A 23,033-nucleotide genomic window follows, 5' to 3' on the forward strand; every position below is an offset into this window, starting at 1 on the left:
TCCTTTTCCTATTTGGAGCCAGTCTGTTGTTCCATGTCCAGTTCTAACTGTTGCTTCCTGACCTGTATACAAGTTTCTCAAGAGGCAGGTCAGGTGGTCTGGCATTCCCATCTCTTTCAGAATTTTTCACAGTTTAGTAGGTTGGATTCTATTTCTTGTAGATCTGAACCTGATTATCTGTCCCTTTCTGAGAGCCTAAGTCAGATAACCATGTGTGAAACACCATGCAGAATTCAGATACACTAGTGAATTTCATTTCACTGGTGCTAATTTATAGCTTCTGTGCATGCTTGCTTGCTGAGGTGCTTCAGTCATGTTTGATTCTTTGAGACTCTATGGACCATAGCCTATCAGGCTCCTCTGTCCATGGGATTTTTCAGTGAAGAATATTGGAGTGGGTTCTGGTGCCCTCGTTCAAGGGATCTTGCCAACCCAGGGATCCAACCTGCATCTCATACATCTCCTGCATTGGCAGGTGGGTTCTTTACCACCAGCGCCACCTGGGAAACCCAATTTATAGCTTATTTGTCCAGGAAATCTTCAGTTTCAGCTTAGACTTTCTCACTTGAATGACCCAAAACTGAACTCAGAATCTTCAATTGTGCTTTCTTGGGAGTTTTGCTTTAAATCTTGCAAATGAAGGAGTGGCCTGGTTCACTTAGCAAGACAACTCCTTCCTCATGGTTTGTAATGTTCCTCTCTTCCTCTCTTTGAGGGTAGCTTCTCAGGGAACTTCCTGGGAAGGTGGGAGGGGGAGGCTCCATGCTGAAAGAGATAGTTCCACAATGGATGAAAGACAGGCTTCTCCTGTTTCATAATCAAGCCAAGTTCCATCATCACAACCACCCATTCAGCGAAGATATGGCTGCCTGGTACTAACAAATGGGTTATTGGGGGACATCTCAGGATATGATGAATCTTAGTGTTTGGATGCTGTCGACAAACATGATACAGTATATGCAGACTACAGATACCAGACTCAGAATAGAAAAGGATAGAAGTCTCTACTGGCCATTGGTATTCATGTGTGAGTATTATAGGTTGCATTCTTGACTTGGCATCCTCAGGTCATCTTGAGTGAACTTCCTAAGAGTATGAGGCAACCATACACCTGAGAAGAAATACCCATGTGGAATGGTCACGGAATGGTCTGAAAGCCTTCAGACACCTGGAGACTTCTATGAGCTAGAGTGTGGTGAGGGGGCAAGGATGCCTGCGTATGCTACAGGAGCAGAGTTGTGGGTCTGAAGATCCCTTCTGCAACTCCTTCCTGGGCTTAGTCCCCTATCGGTGCTGCCAGGAGGTAGACTTTCCTTTGAAGTTACCTACATGTAGAGCTCAAATCCATTTATTCCATCATCATTTTTCTATCTTGGCCAATCCTAGTAATCAGAGCAGTGTATCTCCTTGTTTCAGTTCTCCATCTGGTCTATTCGCACCCTACCCCCACACCCCCGATTCCCTTTATTCCTTCTACTCTAGAGGAACCACATGGAAAAACATATTAATAGTTCCTAACACTGTGGAAGTCACAAGACCAGTCCTTGAATAAACTGTTTAGAGTTGCTATCAGGCACAGACATTTGGCAAAGACTCATGTGGAGCTTTGAGTGCCAGAAATGTCCTCATTCTTCATGGAAGCGACTCAGAAGCCTGGACCAAAGAAGAATCATATAATACCATCGCAAGTTTCAAGTCACTGTAAATAGCTCTAACATATCACTGCACATGCTGAGATCTGCAATATTGCTGTGAGTTTGTTCTCTTTGCCAAAGAATGTGATAGAAAAGTTTGGAGCTGCCCCAGCTCTTTTTTTGGGGGGATCCACACGACTGGCAGAAATTTAGTTCCCCAACAGGAATGGAACCCATGACCCTGCAGTCGAAGCACGTCTTCTTAACCACTGGACCTCTAAGGGAAGTCGTTACAACAAACTATCAACGCACATAAAGGAGAATCTGATAGTGACTTCTTGTTCTTTACTAAGGAAACTGGAGACTAGGCAGATATGGACCATTTTTCATATTGTATTTGGGGTTCTGCTGATTCTACTCTGTGGATCTTGTGCTGATCACTAGGGTTTTATTTTATTCTTTCAGATTCATCCTTATTCACAGCAGAATGATTTCTTGGGTCTTGTGTACAATTGCTCAAGGGTGGAACTAAGAACAAACTTTGACTTAGTGGACTCTTAGGGAGGGTTTGCTTCTGTCCAACACTTTGCTAACAAGCCTCTCCTTACATTTTTTGTGTCTCAACCAGGAACGCAATGTGTCGGCCTTGTGTTCATGCAGACTGTTTGCCCCAAACCTTATCCTCACAGCCTGCTGCCCTTCTCTCATGGTTACAATGGAACTGGGTACAGAATCTTATTCATTCCTCAGGAAGAGTTATTTCCAAATTAGGTTTTAGCTAAAAACAGATTTCTACCTAATGCCTAAACATGGCTACCATGATCCTCTTGGTGTTGCCCATTGAACTTCAAGACCCTCAGGATCCTTGATTTTACTCTCAGTTAGTCGGTCCAGTTAGGACTCCAGGCTCTCTCACTGCCAAGGACCAAAGTTTGATCCCTTGTCAGGGACAAAAGACCCCACAAACCAAGGGTGTGGCCAAAAACAGCTTTTAAATCTTCCTTCAAACTGAAGATCTGAAAACTCAAAGTGACTTGTTTTTGCTAATTCTCCTAACACATAAATGATTTCAAAGTAAAAGTAAATGTGTATCTAAAAAAATCTAAGTTATGCAAGATCTAAGGAGAACAATTTTGTAATATTAACAGTATCAGTTGTATCTTATATGAAATAGGTATTACGTTAATGTATTAATTGCATTGTTCCAAAGGTGCTTTCAGGAACAGATATGTGCCTTTATTATATATAATAATGTAAGATTACATACATAGTGCTTCACAAGCTTTAATATTCACATGATCTGGGAATCTTGTTAAAATATTGATTCCAGTTCAGCGGGTTTGGGTTGAAGCCTGAGAACTTGTATTTTTCTCTCTCTGTCTCTCTTTCCTTTGTTTTGTTAACCATGCTGCATGGCTTATGGGATCTTAGTTCCCCAACCAAGGATTGAACCTAGGCCCTTGGCAGTGAGAGCCCTGAGTCTTAACCACTGGACCACCAGGATACTCCTGAGAACTTGTATTTCTTCCATTCTCCCATGTGATGCTGCTGCTGATTCATGGGCCACACAGGGTATAAAGTATTCAATCTGCCTTCAATCATTATTTCAGTTGAATTTGTAAAAAATGCTCCAAAAAGTAAAATAGTGACATTTTCTTCTTGCCACTAGGATGTCTTAGTTTATTTAGAATATACTCAATACATTTTTAAAATCTCTCTCTTTCTCTTTGGTTATCAGTCTCCTGCTTACATTGATAGTACTTATTAGCATAGGAATCTGAGAACTTCAGCTGATAAATAAAACCTTTGTTTACTTGATCTTCAGAAATCGGGCCAGGAGCCAGCATTTGTAAAGCAAAATTAGGTTCCCATGGTAACTTCAGAGCTTGGCTGCTATGTAGGATAGGAAAACTCCGGAGGTGGACTTTAAAGCTCTTTGTGAGTTAAATCCTGTTTGGCAGCTTCTTAACTCCTCCCTATTATGTGCCTGTTGTATCCGAGGATTCCTCTTCCCTTTCAGTGGTTTCAGATGAGATCTTCTGCCTCCTTGAACAGCTTGTGAAGTCCTTGGGGCCCGTTGTCTGATTCCGTGTGTCACACGTTCATCTTTATAATCCCTCTTGTCTTCTGGAGCAACAATGGGAATGGTCTGGTGTTGGAAACTTTTGTAAGACGGTCACTCTTACATAACTGCACGATGTCATTTTTGCGCCCCTGTAATGCCTTTGTTATAGCGCAGCCCTTCCTCCTTTAACACTTGACATGGAAGAAATAGGAGACCACACAAAGTACAAAAGGAATGAAGGCATGGAGTTCCTGGAGTTTTCAGCACGGAGGGCACTGGTGCTGGCAAAAAGAGCACAGTCTTCAAGAAGACTTAGCCAACCAAGTTATCCTCCACAGAAGAGAGACTGAAACGCAAGTCACAGGAGACCCAAGGTCTGGGAACAAGAGGCAGAGAGTTGGAGATCTCTGTCCCCAGTGGTCACCATCCTCAAAATAGAGGGGATACTGGATACTGTCAGGCAAATGTATTCCTCGGTTTTTGTCTCATCACAACAAAGATTTGGAGTGATGGACATTAAAGCCCCCTCGGCGTGTCACAGCTCTCAGGTCTTGGACAGACCGTGTTATAGCTCTCAGGTCTCGAACGGACCGTGTTATAGCTCTTAGACAAATCAGTGTTACAGCTCTATTTTATTTAGAAGATCTCAGGACAATCCATCTTCGAGGCGTGAGGGCACGTCGATCCAAAGATGCGAAGAGAAGAGCACCCCAGCGAGCGGGGTGGCGGGGGCGGGGTGGGGGTGGGGGAGCTAGCTTTGGCTCCTCTTTTTATGCTTTTCTCTCCTTGGGCCTGTCCTATGTAAATTGGGCCAGCCAGGAGTGTTGTTTGTTTTACCTGAGGTCCTCACTGCGGTCCTTGGACCTTCCTTTGTTGTATTTTCGCGGGCTTTTCTCTTATCTTTTAGCCACCGCCATTCTGTACACCTTTTCCCTATTCTAACTATCTAACAATACGATAGAAACCACTTCAAGTATGGCTCATGCCTTACCTCCTGCTAGAAGCCAGGTGAATTGGCAGCTTTGTAGAGGAGACTCCCATGCCATCAGCCTGTGTTACGAGTGAAGTAGAAAACTCTCACTTCCCACTTGGGAAAAATCAGAAAGTGAAACTGTTTTAGGACCCCCTTCCAGGGTCCAAGCTCTTGTCTAACATTTGGAAATGAACTGTCCAAAGAGACACATGTGCTGATAATGCAAGAGATTTATTGGGAAGGGGTGCCCGGGTGGAGAGCAGGCAGGTAAGGGAACCTAGGAGAACTGCTCTGCCACATGGCTCACAGTCTTGGGTTTTATGGTGAGGGGATTAGTTTCTGGGTTGTCTCTGGCCAATCATTCTGACCCAGGTTCCTTCCTGCTGGTGCACACATCACTCAGCTAAGATGGATTCCAGCGAGGAGGACTCTAGGAGGTTGGTAGTGCTGCCGGCACATTTGAGGTTCTTTATTAGCTCAGAAAGAATTCTGAGATAAAGCAGAGAGGTTAAGAAAGTAAAGTGAAAGCTTATTTAAGCAAAGATATGCTGAGAGCAGGCAGACAGGTGAGGGACTGTGGCCCTGGGTCTTTGGCAAGCTGGATCTGAGGGGTAAACAAATAAGGGGCAGAATATTCACTGAGGAAGGAGGGGTTTGGAAGTCAGCGTCCATTTTTCATCCCAGCTCCATTTTCCTAAGGAGAAGAGGGATTTCTCTTGTCAACTACAAATTGGCACTTGCCAAGAGCATTTGCCCTGGCCTGCTGCCTAATGAACTTTGACATTTCCCAAAGGAAATCCCTCACTGCCTCTTTGGAGCAGACTCTCAGAGCTATCTGAGGTGCTGTCTCCCAGGCTGCAATCCTCATTTTGACCCAAACAAAACTTAGCTGACAACTCTCCATGTTGGGCATCTTTCTAGTTGACAGCAGCTTTCTTATAAAGGTACCAATACAGGAAGGACAGGTGGTTGGTGCTCTAAAACCCCTAACTCCTGGATGGTTTCTTTAGGGGAAATTTTCTGTAGGCAAAATCTAGGGGGAGGGCTGCAGGTTGTGTGGGTTTCTTCTGATTGATTGGTGGTAAGGCAACAGGGTGGTGCTCTGGGAATCTAGTGTTCAGTCTGAAGTTACCTCCTCCACCACTGGATCATTGAAAAAGCGAGAGAGTTCCAGAAAAACTTCTGCTTTATTGACTATGCCAAAGCCACTGACTGTGTGGATTACAATAAACTGTGGAAAACTCTTCAAGAGATGGGAATACCAGACCACCGGACCTGCCTCTTGAGAAATCTGTATGCAGGTTAGGAAGCAACAGTTAGAGCTGGACATGGAACAACAGACTGGTTCCAAATTGGGAAAGAAGTATGTCAAGGCTGTATATTGTCACCCTGCTTATTTAACTTATATGCAGAGTATATCATGAGAAATGCTGGGCTGGATAAAGCAGAAACTGGAATCATGATTGCCGGGAGAAATATCAATAACCTCAGATATGCAGATGACACCACCCTTATTGGCAGAAAACAAAGAAGAACTCAAGAGCCTCTTGATGAAAGTGAAAGAGGAGAGTGAAAAAGTTGACTTAAAGCTCAACATTCAGAAAACTAAGATCATGGCATCTGGTCCCATCACTTCATGGCAAGCAGATGGGGAAACAGTGGAAACAGTGAAAGACGTTATTTGGGGGGCTCCAAAATCACTGCAGATGGTCACTGCAGCCATGAAATTAAAAGACGCTTACTCCTTGGAAGAAAAGTTATGACCAACCTAGACAGCATATTAAAGAGCAGAGACATTACTTTGTCAACAAAGGTCCGTCTGGTCAAAGCTATGGTTTTTCCAGTAGTCATATATGGATGTGAGAGTTGGACTATAAAGAAAGCTGAGCACTGAAGAATTGATGCTTTTGAACTATGGTGTTGGAGAAGACTCTTGAGAGTCCCTTGGACAGCAAGGAGATCCAACCAATCCATCCTAAAGGAAATCAGTCCTGAATATTCATTGGAAAGACTGCTGCTGAAGCTGAAACTCCAATACTTTAGCCACCTGATTCGAAGAGCTGACTTATTTGAAAAGACCCTAATGCTAAAGGCAAGAAGAGAAGGGGGTGATAGAGGATGAGATGGTTGGATGGCATCACTTACTTCATGGACATGAGTTTGAGCGATCTCTGGGAAATAGTGGGAGACAGGGAGGCCTGGCATGCTGTAGTCCATGGGGTTGCAAAGAGTAGGACACCGTTGAGCGACTGAACAACAACAACAAGGGCTTCCCTGGTGGCTCAGTAGTAAACAATCTGCCAGCCAATGGAGGAGATGAGGGTTCAAAGCCTGGGTCAGAAAGATCCCCTGGAGAAGGAAATGACAACCCAATCTAGTATTCTTGTCTGGGAAATCCCATGGACAGGGGAGCCTGACAGCCTACAGTTCGTGGGGTCCCAAAAGAGTCAGACATAACTGAATGGCTGAGTACACACACACACACACACACACTACTCAGCATGTGGTTAGCCTCAAGGGATAAATTAAGCACTATGTGAGCTCATGTATGGTTAGACCCACTCCCCAAGCCCAAGAGAAGGGACACTTTAACCCCCTTGAAATATGCCCTCCAGGTAGGAGAAGCCATGGTAACCATGTGCTACCCTCCCTCAACCTGCCCTCCACCCCTTTTGGCCAGGAGACCAGAAATGTCTTAGAAACATGGAAAACCTGGAGCCTGCAAGGTGAGTTATTCTAAGAGGAAGGGATCCCACTCGGTGATGCCAACCACCCGTCTGCCTTGAAGCTGCAGGGGCTCACTCTGTGGGGACATCACACTCGAGTGAAAGGGGCTCTGATCCCCAACCTGTGGGGAGATAACCTGGGCAAACGGATCTCCTTGAGTACTGGTGTGAACCACTCTCTGACCTGAAGCCTCTCTTCCAAAAAGCAACATAAGTGTTTCCTGAAAGAGCAGACTAATTGTAGGAATCATTGTGCTCAGAGGGCGGCCAGTGACCTTGGCTGGGGGAACCATACATAGCACTGTCACCATAAAAACAGTAACCGCCACCATGACCACGGCCACCAGACCCATCTCCAGGAGGCGGGAGAAGTCCTGCCCCTCCCCAGGGCCCTGGCGACCCCACACTCACCAGGAAGCTGCAGGAGCCAGACCTTCCCCATCAGTGACCTCAGGGCGGGAGTCACAGGAGGGACGTGTTACCCGCAAAGCCCATCAACAGTTCCCAGGGAGGAAACAGATTCTGCTCATAAATAAAATCTAGACTTTTTTCTTTTCCTTTGTGCTTTGAGGAGGTTCCTGTTCAAAGCAGAGGCTTTGTACCTAGGCCTTCAGACCAGAGTCCCTGGTGTGAAATGCTTGCACCTTGGCTTGGTGGGCTATATGCAGAAACATTATGTCCTGCACTGTAATTCAGATTGGCATCTAGGGATGCCAAGTGTGTGCAGAGGCGTTGCACCCATCACTGTAATTCAATAGGGCAGCGAGGGGGCCATGTGCAGAGTCACTGCACTAGCACTGTGATTCGAGATGGTGTCCAGGGGGCCATGTGCAGAGATGCTGCACCTGGCAGTGTGATTTGGAGCTGTGGGGAGCCATGGGTGCACATGTGTGCTTGACCTACAAGAGCTCCAACTGCCTCTTGGCGGGTTGGAACCAAATAAAGCAGCGAGTCCAAGTGCCTTCAAGGGGAATGAAGGTGAAAGTGTGAGTTGCTCAGTCATGTCCAACTCTTTGCAATCCCATGGACTATATATAGCCTGCCTGGCTTCTCTGTCCATGAGATTCTCCAGGTAAGAATATTGGAGTGGGCTGACCATTCCCTTCTCCAGGGTATCTTCCCGACCTAGGGATCGAACCAGGGTGTCCTGGATTGTAGGTGGATTCTTTACTGTCTGAGCCACCAGGGAAGCACGCCTTCAGGGGCAGTGTATGCTAAAGGGTAAACTCTCCCCCTCCTTTTCTTATCAATGACTGAAACTTTCCTGTGCATCTCATCTGATCTTTCTGTGAGCACCAGTGGAAGGACCTCTGTTGACGTCTGACCCGGGAGGGTCAGTAACATAACAGAAAGAAATCAAACCCTCTTCTGCCCAGTAACGGTGTGTTAGTCTCCTAGAGACCTAGAGAAGGGAAACACGCTGGAATAGCTAAGAAAATTAATTCTTGATATGAGTGTGGTCTGCATCGGCCCCTTTAAAAGTGATATTTACTTTGGGGAATTCATGCCTCCCCTTCTGATAGAAGGCAGGTGAGGATTATAGACCTATCAAGAACCTGACACTCAGGGACCTCTCAGAGATGGGATTCTTTTTTTGTTTCTTTTTTGTTTTTTAGAGGTGGGATTCTTGGAAGGAAATCTATTGTCCAGGAGACCCAGGCTCACACTAGAGCCAGGAGCCAACTGTATCAGATGTTTTCTCCTTCAGACACTCCCACCCTACTGACCTGAGCCCTAGGAAACACCCCTGTCACTCAACTGAGTAATTTAGACTCAAGACTTGGTGACTGGGCAGGGAAACGGAGCCTGATTCAGGAGATGAGACCTCTATGGGGATGAAGTTTTCCTATGAGGATTGGTCTCCTGTAGGAGACAGGTAGAGATTCATGTGAACAGAGTGGAAGGGGGCTCTCAGTAAAAAAACAAGGGCAAGAGGGATGGTGTTGCCCTGGGGAGTTCCCATGAAGGGTTTTTTTCTGCTAAATGACCAACTGTTTATGTGATTTCCCTTTTAGAACCTGAGAAAAGACAAGTTGTGAAAAACTTCAGCCATTTCCCTTCTGCAGTGAAATAAATACCCTTTTGACTTTACTCCAGCTCTTGAGTTAACTAAATGAGAACACCCCAGCCCAGTGCAGGGCTGCAGTTTCAGGGAGATGGACAGGATGGTGAGATGGGAAGGGGAACAGTCTCCCCACCTCCACTCACTGACCTACTGGGGAGAGAGTGTCATCCTGTCAAGTGGACCGTGACTCAGAAACTCAGGTTCTGAGAGCAGTCCTGTGAAGACAGAGCAGGAGGTGAGGGGGGAATTCCCCACAGTAGCAGGGAGCTTTTCTTAGTGCACAGCTCAGGAACACCAGGGAGAATGAATCTGCTGTCTGTCACTACATAAACAACCTGAGACATAAGCGGCCTAAAGCAGTGGTCACTTATTCATTACTCAGTACAGTTGTGAGGCTGATGAGGCAGAGTTGTTGCTGGCCTCCTGGGCTCATTCACAGGCCTGCTCACAGCCAGGGCCCCGCTGGCACTGGGTGTCCAGACGGACCTCATTTCCACCGTGGGCTGAGCCGGGATGGCTGGAGGACCTGGGGTGGCTTGGGTTCTCTCCCCACATGGCCTCTCACCTCAGACTGCTGACAGCTCAGAGGTCAGGGAGGGAGTCTCTGATGGAGTCACCTGTGAGCTGAGGTCTCCTAAAGGATTATAAGGCAGCTGTGAGCAGGAAAAGGGGCTGGTAAGCCGGAGAAAATGATATATGAGGGAATAGCTGGTGCCAAGACCCTGTGAGGTAGGAAGAACCACGACACTTTCTAGAAAAACAGGAATAAAGTTAGTTTGGTTACTGCACAGAACACAAGAAAGGAGGGAGGCTAGGTCATGCAGGTTCAAGGAGTGGAGGATTTTTTGGTTAATCTTAACAGGAAAAAATGGGGAAGATTAAACAGTTTTAAGGAATGGCATGGCATGATACAAGTTGCCTTTTAAAGAATGAGCATGGTTACGTTTTTGAGGTTTTGCAGGGAGACTGAATGCGGGCTTTCTCAACCTCAGCACCACTGACATTTTGGATTAGATAATTCATTATCAGTGGTGGGAGCTGTCCTATACATTGTAAGATGTGTAGCCGTGTCTTTAACCTCTACTTACTAGATGCCAGCACTCTTTGCCCACCCGCCGCTTAGTTGTGACAACTAAAAATGTGTTCAGATTTTGCCAGATGTCCTTGGGGAAGCCAACTTCTTATTGAGAATCACTGGGCTGGAGTGAATTCAGGGCTCTTTTGGTCACTATGACTGTGTCTTCCAAGAGAGAAATACTTATCACCTGGGCTTGGGTGGTGGAGGTGGAGTTGAGATGAGCAGGTGGGATTAGAGATTCAAGAAGATCAACACATTAGTATTTGGGTGGACAGACCTCAATACCCCCTCTCCTTTTTTTTTTTTTTTTGTGAACCAGTCCTTAATCTCCTCTCTATTTGCCTCCTTCAATGTTCTTGCTGCTCAGAGAAAAGAATCTGGTCTTGTTTGTGTCGGGAAGTACTCATAGTCAGAGGGCAAAAGGATAACATGTGAGATATAAAATTCATTTTCACTCCTTTGTCATTTGTGGATACAAGACTTACGAAGGGTCAAAGTCTGATCAAGGAATTGATTGAAGATCAGGAAGGCAGGGCGTTTCCAGGGTTATTCTGAATAAGGGGAGTCTAGATATTTGCAGCGGAGAAGGCAATGGCACCCCACTCCAGTACTCTTGCCTGGAAAATCCCATAGATGGAGGGCCCTGGTGGGCTGCAGTCCATGGGGTCGCTAAGAGTCGGACACGACTGAGCGACTTCAGTTTCACTTTTCACTTTTATGCACTGGGGAAGAAAATGGCAACCCACTCCAGTGTTCTTGCCTGGAGAATCCCAGGGACGGGGGAGCCTGGTGGGCTGCCATCTATGGGGTCGCACAGAGTCGGACACGACTAAAGCGACTTAGCAGCAGCAGCAGCAGCAGATATTTGGAGAGCAAACCATGAGACAGTAGAGAAAGGACTCTGAAATGAACTTGCGTGAGGCACTGGCGGCAAACCTCAGCAGTGAGAGCTGCAGCTGTCCAGTGTTCCAGCCATCAGCCCACCTGTCTGCAGAGGCCAGCGTGTCCTTTTTTATTACAGCAGTGCCCTCCTCCCCTTGGTTTTTATGCAAAGACTAATAATTCTCTATCCTGTGCCTGTTTGTAAGGAAGCATTGTGAGAAACAGTGAGTTGCCAACCCTAAAACACTTGGAATTCATCTGATAAAAGACCCTGCCCTGATTTTTCCATCAAGAGAGTACAGTTTTCTGTAGGAGACGAAAGGTTGTGTCCTCTGCTCTTGTAAGGAAAAATAGAAACCAAAACCCCTTTCAAATCAAAGCATTTTTCTCGAGTCAATAGCGCCTCCTGAGCCTCCAGCCAAGTCCATGAAAAGGCTTTGTTAGATTATCTAAAGCATCCAGGGTTCATAAAGGTCATCATATCATTCACGCTGAGCTTGAGAAGTCTGTCCTTTCTCTGCTTCTCACATGCAGAGGACATTGAATGAGAATTTTTTATTTCATTTCTACCCTCTTCCCACTCTTTTCTTTCTGACTTAATGAATGTAGTCACCCAGAAGGTAGTCAGTCATGTTATGGTCTATTTTACTGTAAACTGTGATTTTTAAATTCATGAAAATATAATCACATAAAATTTAGAGAACAATATGAAGAAATGAAAGTCAATTCTTTTCTTCATGGTCAGAAGGCTGGTGCCTTTCCTTCCACTCCCCAATTTTTCTCCTGGACAAAGGAGACCATGAACCATCTCCACAAACCACACAGCCAGCAGTCAGGACACAGTCCTACCAATTCTCACTTAGAAGTGAGCAGAAGACTCTTTAATTACATTAATAATTACATTACATTAATAAATTACATTATATTAATTACATTAATAAATTAGATGGGTTGGCAGAAATTTTAAAAATTACCATGTGGTAAGCATCACAGTAATACTAATTACAAGTAAGAATAAATGCTAAAATTAATAGGCAAAAAAACAGATGAGAAACAGGATATCTCCAGAGTCTTAAAGTATTAACACAGCCCCACAAGACCCTTAGTAAGTTGAAAGAGAAATAGGACATTTACAGTGAAGAAACCTGTGATCGAGTTAACAACACCGTGTAGAAACATCTATATCATGTGTCTCCAACAAGATGTCAGCTCAACTGGCTACAGAGTGCCCAGATTACACATTTCTGGGTGAGTCTGTGAAGGACTTCTGGATAATCAACATTTGAATAAGTGACCTCTGTAAAGTAGATTACTCTCCCCAGGGTGGGTTGCCATCATCATCCGACCTATTAAGGGCCTGAATAGAAGCAGGCCAGAAGACAGAGGAAATCCCTCCTTTTTTTTTTTTCCTGCCTCACCACTTGAACGGATGTCTCATCTCATCTTCTCGGTCCTTGGACTGATATTTACACCTTTGCCTCCTCTGGTTCTCAGGCCTTCTTGCGACTTGCACTGAATTACGCTACTGGCTTTCTTGGGTTTCCAGTTTGCAGATGGCAGATAGTGGGACTTCTCAGTCCTCATAATCATGTAAGCCAACTCTTCATAATAAATCTTCTTTATAAAGGTCTATATACATATAGGTATATGCCGATGAAACATAGATCAATAGTTGATTCAAGAAAGAACTGGAAAATTCTGTTGGTGCCAACTTGGGTATTATAACCCTAGAAGACAGTCTTCTAGAAAACAATGAGGACTCTTCTGCACCATTAGAGATCAATGCACAGTTATGTGTGTTTTTGAGGCCAAGGGCAATTTGTCAGATGACGTATTGACAGTTACACAATCCAAATCTGCTGGTACAAAGTTGTGGGTCATCCTGACTCTTTCCAAAATTAAGAAGGCAGGTTATCTCCTAAGGAGGTCTGCATGATACACACTAAAGGGGAGGGAGGTGGCTCAAACATGCAGAGAGAAATTTAAATTTTTCTTGTCATAAAATATGAATTTTATTTCATCTTCTGTTAGTTCTTTTTCTCTAGAAGGGCACAATATCATTTCTGTGATGTTCTTGCCAAAAATGTGTAACCTGAATTTAATCATGAGAAGACAGTAGACAAGCCCCAAAGTCACCAGGAAACTTCTTGTTGCCACATTCAATGATCATTTCTCATTCCAAGTTTTACTCAACCCGTAAGCATTGTGTACTATTGTTGAACAGCTGTCTTTGAATCACTTTCTTCTCTTGCTCTCTGGGGCATAACTCTTTCAGTTCTCTGCCTACCTTATAGTTAGTCATCTCTTCTGATTTTTTTTCACTGTCCTAACTTTTCTTTTCATCCTCTGTACTGACACCCACGATGATCTCATTCACTCCCACGGCCTCTCAGCTGTAGGAGGACCGGTGATTACACACTCTTTCTAGGCAGCAGCAGTAAAGGAGGGCGATATAAGGTCCCCAACAAATACTCTTAAATCTTATAAGCACAGAACTCGTCCACTTATATTCCATCAGCCAGAATTTAGTCTCATGGCCACTCTTAGCTGGAAGGGCCGTGTGCCAAGCTGGAAACAAGAGTTCTATTATGATGAAATAAGAGAAGAACAACCATTGGAAAATTAATAACTCTTCTATGCTGCTACTGGAGAAGGCAATGGCACCCCACTCCAGTACTCTTGCCTGGAAAATCCCATGGATGGAGGAGCCTAGCAGGCTGCAGTCTATGGGGTCGCTAAGAGTCGGATACGACTGAGTGACTTCAGTTTCACTTTTCACTTTCATGCATTGGAGAAGGAAATGGCAACCCAGTCCAGTGTTCTTGCCTGGAGAATCCCAGGGATGGGGGAGCCTGGTGGTGCCACCCCGTAGACGGCAGCCCACCAGGCTCCCCCGTCCCTGGGATTCTCCAGGCAAGAACACTGGACTGGGTTGCCGTTTCCTTCTCCAAACTCTTCTATAGGTAGCAAATATTATTATTCCCCATGTTTAGACAGTGCAGAAGTCAGATAGATCTGGAATAAAGCAAGTGGCTTATTATAAAATTAATCAGAAAGTGAAAGTGAAGTGTTAGTCGTTCAGTCGTGCCTGACTCTTTGTAACCACATGGACTGTAGCCTGCCAGGCTGTTCTATCCATGGGGTTTCTCCAGGCAAGAATACTGGAGTGGGTTGCCATTTCCTTCTCCAGGGGAGATTCCCAACCCAGGAATAGAACCGTGGTCTCTTGCAATGCAGGCAGATTCTTTACCATCTGAGGCACCAGGGAAGTCAAAATTAATCAGATGGTAGCTCTAATAACAGCTGCTGTTCTAGATTAAATTCTTTCCTAGAGAAAATTGACATAGCACCTGCCACCTGATATGTAGCTATTGAGGGGACAGTTTCTTTGCTCTCACCCAATAAACAGGGAACACAATAAGCAGTTGACTTATCTTGATGTAGAATGACATAAAATGACAGAAGGCATTTTGCCACAATAGTCTGCAGTGACTTTTATCATCTCCTTATTACAGAGGGTAGCAGTTTGGTCCACTGCATTGATAACACCCTGCTGATAGTGCCTGCAGAGTAGGAAGTAGCAGTCTTTGCACCAAATGCTTGTCGCGGGGAAAAGTGACCTGCTGTACTGTATTAGCCACACTCAGGGATAGAACTATATAAGTTGATACGAAATAGTCCCTGTTAGCAAAATTTTGAGTGGTCTGTACACTTTATTACCCACCTTGCCTAGAAGGCATAGCCTGAGAAAGATGAACAGACATGAATGTATATCCCCTTCCTCCCTTCCTTCTAACCTCCCTCCCTCCTTCCTTCCTGTCTATCTCTATCTATCTATCTGTATGTCGGGGGAGTGTATAATTTCCTTGGTTCTGTCTTGCTATAGCAAAATTTGAAGCAACAGATGGACCAGTGTTACAGCTGTTTTATTTGGCAAGCAAAGAAAAATACATCCTCCAGGCATGAGGGCAGGCAACCCAAAAGATGGAAGAAAAGAGAGGCCAGAGGCTCAATTTTGGCTCCTCTTTTTATGTGTTCTTTCTCCTCCCCCTGAGCCTGCCCTATGTAAACTGGGCTAATCAGGAGAGCTGTTTGCTTTACCTGAGGTTCTCACTCCGGTCCTCTGACCTTTCTTTGTTCTATTTTCAAGGGCTTTTCCTTTCTTTGTCTTTTAGCCACCACCATTATGGACTCCTTTTTCCTATTCTAACTACCTAACATATCTGTCTATCTATCTATCCATCTATCATGGCTGCAGTTTTAGCCAGATTGTAGGAATTAATGGTTGGAAGATTTTTTTTTAATAGATTTATTTATTTATTTATTTATTTTGGCCGTGTGCAGTCTTCCTTGCTGTGCAGGCTTTTCTCTAGTTGTGCAAGTGGGGACTTGTCATTGCAGGGGCTTCTGTGGATCACAAGCTCTAGGGTGCTTGGGCTTCAGTAGCTGCAGCACGTGGGCTCATTAGTTGCAGCTCCTGGGCTCGAGAGAACAAGCTCAATAATTGTGGCACGCAGGCTTAGTTGCTCTGTGATATATGGGATCTTCCCGGATCAGGGATCAAACCCATGTGTCCTGCATTGGCGGGCAGATTCTTTACCACTGAGCCACCAGAGAAGTCCCTGGTTGGAAGATTTGTAACAAATTCTAGAGGAGAGATGTATGCATGAATGGATGGATGGATATCTGACATCATCCCTCAGTGAGATAATATTTTTGTCCCATGTGATTGCTTGCTGGGAGTCCCTCACTGCTGAGCGTGTTTTCAAATCGGGTATTTCCACTCTACAATGGTTCTTTGATCAGCCTCCTTAAGACCCGCTTAATGAGTTCATGAACAAAGTGGCGAAGGTGCTGGGGATGGAAGCCATGCCTCGACTCCGTAACACAGATTCCTTCCCGTCAAGTTAGCTTGGCTGCTATCACTATGGAGTGTCTAGCTTGCCCACAACTGTAGCAACCAACCCCAAAACCTCAGTATGGTTCCATACTGTCAGGGGAGTGTGTAATTTCCTTGGTTCTGTCTTGTTGCAACAAAAATTTGAAGCGACAGACGGACCAGCGTTACAGCCCTCGGAGGGACCAGTGTGACAGCTCTTGGACAGGCCAGTGTTACAGTTCCATCTTACAACTCAGTTTTATTTAGAAAGTAAAGGAAAATACTTCCTCGAGACACAAGGAAATGCTGACCCAAAAGACACGAAGAGAAGAGAGGCCCCAGCCCAATTTTGGCTTCTCTTTTTATTGTTTTTTTTTCCTCCTCCCCCTGGGCCTGTCCTATGTAAATTGGGCTAACCAGGACTGCTGTTTGTTTTACCTGAGGTCCTCACTCTGGTCCTCGGACCTTCCATTTTTCTATTTTCACTGGCTTTTCCCTTCCTTATCTTTTAGCCACAGCCAGTCTGAACTCCTTTTTCCTATTCTAACTACCTAACAATACCACCAAAGGATACAAAGCCACCCCAGCTGTCTCCTGGAATGTGATGCCTTGGGCCTTTCCAGTGTAACTAGGGCAGCACCTTGTCTGTAGTGGGATAGACACGTTCTGGATTTGGAACTGGTTTCCTTGTGAGCCACGCTAGTGCCAGTCCCACCATCTATGGCATTAACTGAATGCCTTTTACAAAGTCATGCATTCCACTCCAAAGTTGATTCTGATCAAGAGAACTTAACCATGTGCATGAGCTATGGGGCTGCAAATTCTCTACATCAGTTTCACTAGATTAGGTCTGATGAGCCCAGGGTCCTGATCTCCTCAGTATGGACTTTCTTCCAGTTTTATCCCATCATCAACCAGACCAGACTTTTTTTCACTTGATGGTTTTGCTTCCTCCTAGAGGGAGCACTTTCATTTATATTTCTACCCCCTACCCCTGCCCCCTACACTGAGAACTGGTGCTGCTTCTAGTTTCCAGAATTGTGAAAGAATTAATTTCTTATATGTGTGGTTGTTGCACACCACCCAATTTGTGGTAATTTATTATAACAACCCTAGGAAACTACAGCCATATTCATTCATTGATTTCAGAAATATTTATTGGGCCTCTACCATTCACCTAACAGTCTTAAAGACGTAAAGGAATACAGGAAAAAAACAAGCGAACAAATAGGGTCCTTTTCAGCTTAGTAGAGGATGACATATAAAGAAGTGAAAATACAAACAATAACTTCAGATAATAGGGAGAGCTCTGAAATATATATAGCAATTAGAGGTTTCCTTTTAAGGATACCAGTGCTTGATTTAGAGTCCACACTAATCAAGTATGACCTTATCTTTATATTTTATTTTTTTGGCCATGCAGAATGGCTTGTGGGATCTTAGTTCCCACCTCAGTGAAAGCACTGAGTTCTAACTACTGGACTGAGTTGTAACTGAGTTCTCACTACTGGTGAAATGAATGTTTCATAATGGGCTTATGGGTGTAGATGTAGACCCTCACTGGTGACTTAGTGGCACTCAAATGACATGAGTATAGTGAAATATTTTAGACAGCATCCTGTCAACCACACCTTACGTGAACAAGGTAGAAATAAGACTTTGAGAGATTTCCCTCCCTCTTTTTTTGGACTGGATCTCAAGGCATGTTTCTGAAATGGTCTTGTGTGCCCAGCTATGACCTCAGAGAATTTTGACTGCCAGTGGGTTAACTACTTCTTATCTCTAGACTGTGTATCAGTCTCAAATCAAAACTTTCACAAGGGTAGTTAGAGCACATATGAGGACAGGGAGCCAGGACTTCACAGAGTTTACAGAACAAGTTATGTGAACTGTTTTTATGCTTATGTGTGTGTGTGTGTGTGTGTATGGTCACTCAATCAGTTGTGTATGAGTCTTTGTGACCTTGTGACACTAGCCCGCCAGGCTCCTCTGTCCATGGAATTCTCCAGGCAAAAATACTGGAGTGGGTTACCATTTCCTACTCCAAAGGATCTTCCTGAACCAGGGATTGAACCTGCGTCTTTTGTGTCTGCTGCACTGGCAGGCAGATTCTATTCCACTGTGCCAACTGGGAAATCCTTGCTTGCTCATAAATGTTTGCTAAAAACTGACTCTACTCGTGACAGAATTCTGTCTGAAATCAGCTCTCATTAAAATTCTATAGCAAAAATTAAAAAAAAAATTCTATAGCAAAATTATTGGGGGGTAGTTAGCCTTTTTTTTAAAACAACTTTTGGCAGCTACAGAATCTACCAAGAAGACCCTAATAGCTGTACACAGGCAACTGCCTGGGTAGTTCTCAATACCATGGGAACAGTGCAAGGCAAGGCATGGACCGTCACTCGGTTTACATTCTATCTCTGGTTTTTTGTTGTTTTTTTTTGAGTCGAAACTGCTGGACTGCCAGGGAAGTCCCTGAACTCTCTTATTTGAGCCTGATTCTGAATGTTTCTGACCTCATACTGGGCCTGCACTTTCTGCTTTTCTCTTAGTCCCTTTGCTTGATATCTTGGGTGGCGCTGTCTGTCTTCTACTTCAGTTTCCTTCCAGATACTGCCTTTTGGCACATCCTTGACTCTAGGTGTTGCTGCTGAAATCAAGGCCTATCCACCTAGGAACAGCACAGGTCCCAGGAACTCTGCTCGAGACCAATGCCCCAATTTCTCTTGTCTAGTCAGATCACTTGGGCATTTTTTAGAGTCATGGGAAATCTTCAAGCCAGTTCCTATCTCAGTTGTTATATATACCACATTAGCACTCAGCATAATATGACACAATCATTAACTTGGACTGCAAACTGAATTGAGAAAAACAAGAAGGTCTGACTTTAAATGATAAGCCTCAAAAGCTTGCTAGGAGGGGTATATTGAATAGCACCGTGACCATTGTAGAGGTACATTGGAATCTGAATAGTTAGGCTTTCGCCTGGGCCAAGCCGTCAGTTCCTGAGCTACAAGAGTGCATTCTTTGCCCTGGAGCTCATCCAACTTGGAATTTGGAAACAACCAAGTTGAGTCAAGATGTAGTTTGTGTTCCCTTTCAGAATTCAAAGGTAAGGATGACTTAGCAAAAATATTTTGATGAAACTTTTTTTTTAGTACAAGTGATAAAAATTTATTGACTTAGTTACAGATTTAAATCCATGTCCTCTACAAAGTATAGGCAGAAGACAAGCTGTGGCCTGATATCAAGTGTATAAATATGGATGTAAACTACAAGCAACGTTGCTAAGATGTTAGCAAGACTGTCTTACAGGTTCCATGAACTGCGAATTCTTAAATACCTGGAAATACAGCCAGGTATTTCTGAGTCACTAAAGGGGCCCAAGAGAGGTCTCCAGGGCTGGGATTAACCTTGGGCCGCAGAGTAAACCTGATTCCTCCTGTTGACTGACAAGACCCCAGTCCTCACCCTTCCGTGGGAAGGTTCAAAGACCTGCCCTCCTAGCTGTGTTATGTGTTTGCCTTTCTATCACCTCTACTTGGTGATATGAACTGAGCGCTGAAGAATTGATGCTTTTGAACTGTGGTGTTGGAGAAGACTCTTGAGAGTCCCTTGGACTGCAAGGGGATCCAACCAGTCCATCCTAAAGGAAATCAGTCCTGGGTGTTCATTGGAAGGACTGATGTTGAAGCTGAAACTCCAATGCTCTGGCCACCTGATGCGAAAAGCTGACTCATTGAAAAAGACCCTGATGCTGGGAAAGATTGAGAGGAGGAGGAGAAGGGGGCGACAGAGGATGAGATGGTTGGATGGCATCACCGACTCAATGGACATGGGTTTGAGTGGACTCCGGGAGTTGGTGATAGACAGGGAGGCCTGGCATGCTGTGGTTCATGGGGTTGCAAAGAGTCGGACACGACTGAGCGACTGAACTGAACTGAACTGCCTGGAAGCACCAGGAAACCCTCTCTGGAGTGTCTTCTCACAATGCCCAGTGCACTGACAGGACAGTGGTTCTCCCCACCCTTGAGTGAGATTTACCTGGAGCTGTTGTCCTGGAAGAACAACAAACACCACACCCCTGAGAGACATGTGGTGTTTTCAGTTCACCTCTTACCCACATGAAGAGAGCCACGGCTGCTCATGAACGCAAGAGAGGCTGCCCACGGGCACCTGCTGAAACTTGGCGTAGGAAGGCTCCATTGATTTCACAATTAGGGGCTCGGCTGGGGACTGCTGCCAGGTTTCCATGCTCTTACTTTATCCCTGAGTCAACATGACTGGGAAGTTTACTCAGATAAGTGAGCCTTGGGTTCCTTGCACCCTCTCTCGTCTCATAGTTTCATTATCTCTCTATAATGGTGCCCAGTGATCCCAGCCTTAGGTGCTGGAGGTGCCAGTGCCAAAGTTCTGGGAAGTTTACAAGAGAACATGCTTCCAAAGCAGGTGCTAGCATCAGGCACTGGCTTATCCCTAAACTCCGGGATACCTGTAAGAATCCTAACTGTGGGAGCAAGACCATGCGGTTAACTTGCTAGAAGGTGTCATTTCTTTTGGACTTTACAATTCACACTGTGAGGAGAAGATCAGGCATTCCCCTCCCTGTTGTAGACATCTTAAACTTCTAAACTGGCTTTCCTACCACAAAATGCAGGCCATTCTTCTTAATTAGTTAAATTTTCTAATTTTTTATTGGAGCATAGTTGATTTACAATGTTGTGCTAATTTTAGGTGTATAGCAAAGTGATTCAGTTGTATGTATATGTATACCTACTCTTTTTAAGATTCTTTTCCCATATAGACCCTTCCAGAGTACTGAGTAGCGTTGCCTGTCCTCATTAGTACTGCGGGCCTTTCTTTTTTAAAAGTTTTTTTCTATTTTTAGCTGCATTGTGTAGCATTAGAGATCTTAGTTCCCTGACTAGGGATCTTAGTTTCCCGACCAGGGATCTAAACTGTGCCCCTCCATTGGGAACAGGGAATCTGGCATTGGGAACACTGGACTGCCAGGAAGTCCCTGCTGGCATTCTTAAAAAACTTGTCTTTCTCCTCCTCTCTTTCCCTCTACCTTTCCTTCCCTCTCTGTCTCTCTTCCTGTCTCTCCCTTTTTCTATCCATTGCTGAGCTGCTCTCCTAATTCTATAGTAGTCATCTTTGATACATGCTTCTCCCTTCTCCCTAATTTGGTTAAGCAAGTAGTCTGTTTATTACCCTGTTTGCAAGTCTTTGGGCTTCCCTGATAACTCAGTTGGTAAAGAATCCACCTGCAATGCAGGAGACCCTGGTTTGATTCCTGGGTCAGGAAGATCCCCTGGAGAAGGGATAGGCTACCCACTCCAGTATTCTTGGGCTTCCCTTGTGGCTCAGCTGGTAAAGAATCCACCTGCAATGCAGGAGACCTGGGTTCAATTCCTGGGTTGGGAAGATGCCCTGGAGAAGGGAACAACTACCCACTCCACTATTCTGGCCTGGAGAATTCCATGGACTGTATAGTCCATGGGGTCTCAAAGAGGCAGACATGACTGAGTGACTTTCACTTCACTTGCCAGTCTTGGACACTGCTGTATTTTAAGCTCTTGAAGTTGGATTTAACTAACAGTCTACATATGAACACCATGCTAGCTGCAGAGATAAAAGTAAATATAAGATTTAGTCCTTGTCAGCAAGTTATCATTGTGTGTTTTGGGCAAAACTTACAGATGGGGAAAGCTATATAATTTCTATAGAATATTGAATGTGTTGCCTTAAAAAAAAATTGTGCTTGTTCGAAATATTTTTGCTGATAAGTGCTTTGATGGGACACTCCCTGTGATCCTCAAGTCTTTCCCAAAGAAGTAAGTACCCACTGAAACCAACCAACCAACCAAGGCCAAAATAGTTCCTATGCTAGAGTTCATTTATTCTATCTCAGGTAATGACCCAAGTGATTAATAAAAATTAGCTTGTGTTATAAATAGAGTTCACAACCTTTGAGTCAGTTATTATGATTCTTCCCTTTATAGAGATTAAAAAATTGAGCACGGAGAACTTGAGTACATTCCCCAAACTTTTATGGCATGAACTGCAAAAGGAGTATTCAGTTGTTGGTGGAAGACCTGACTATAGATCTTAGGCTCTTAGCTACTACATCAATGGCTTTCAACATATTGGACTGGGACCCATGGTTAGAAATATATTTTGCATTGTGATCCAGTGTTATCTAAACTATTCAGACAGTGAAAGTGAAGCACTGAAGGTTGAGTAAAGTTTTTCAAGTAAAGGACAGAGTTAGACTTTGAACACAGAACTCTAGTTTCAGAATCTGTTCTCTTATATCAGTCACGTGGTGTCATGCAGTATGAGCTCACTGGATATGTTTAATGCTCATCCCATTTTGGGTTGTAGGATATTTGCTTTAGCTTTGCCATTTGTAATTTTCTGAGATGGGAAGCAACAGACTTCTCTTCTGAAATCTCCACAGAGGTGATCTGGCATCAAGGAGACAAGATGGATGTATTCTGGGGCCAAACATCCCATTTTTCTCCTTGTTGAACAAGTTCTGTGAATTCTCACAGAATTGACCAATGAATGCATTTTGCCTTAATTATCAGTTTCTACAATTTCAAACCATTAAGCAATTTGTAGAATTAAATGCAGCACCATAGGTTAATGGACATTTAGAAATGATGTTATAATCTTATGCTGTGCTATACTATGCTAAGTAGCTTCAGTCATATCCAACTCTGTGT

Source organism: Bos indicus, chromosome 12 (genome assembly GCF_029378745.1).
Source record: "Bos indicus isolate NIAB-ARS_2022 breed Sahiwal x Tharparkar chromosome 12, NIAB-ARS_B.indTharparkar_mat_pri_1.0, whole genome shotgun sequence".
In the NCBI taxonomy this organism is placed as follows: domain Eukaryota; kingdom Metazoa; phylum Chordata; class Mammalia; order Artiodactyla; family Bovidae; genus Bos; species Bos indicus.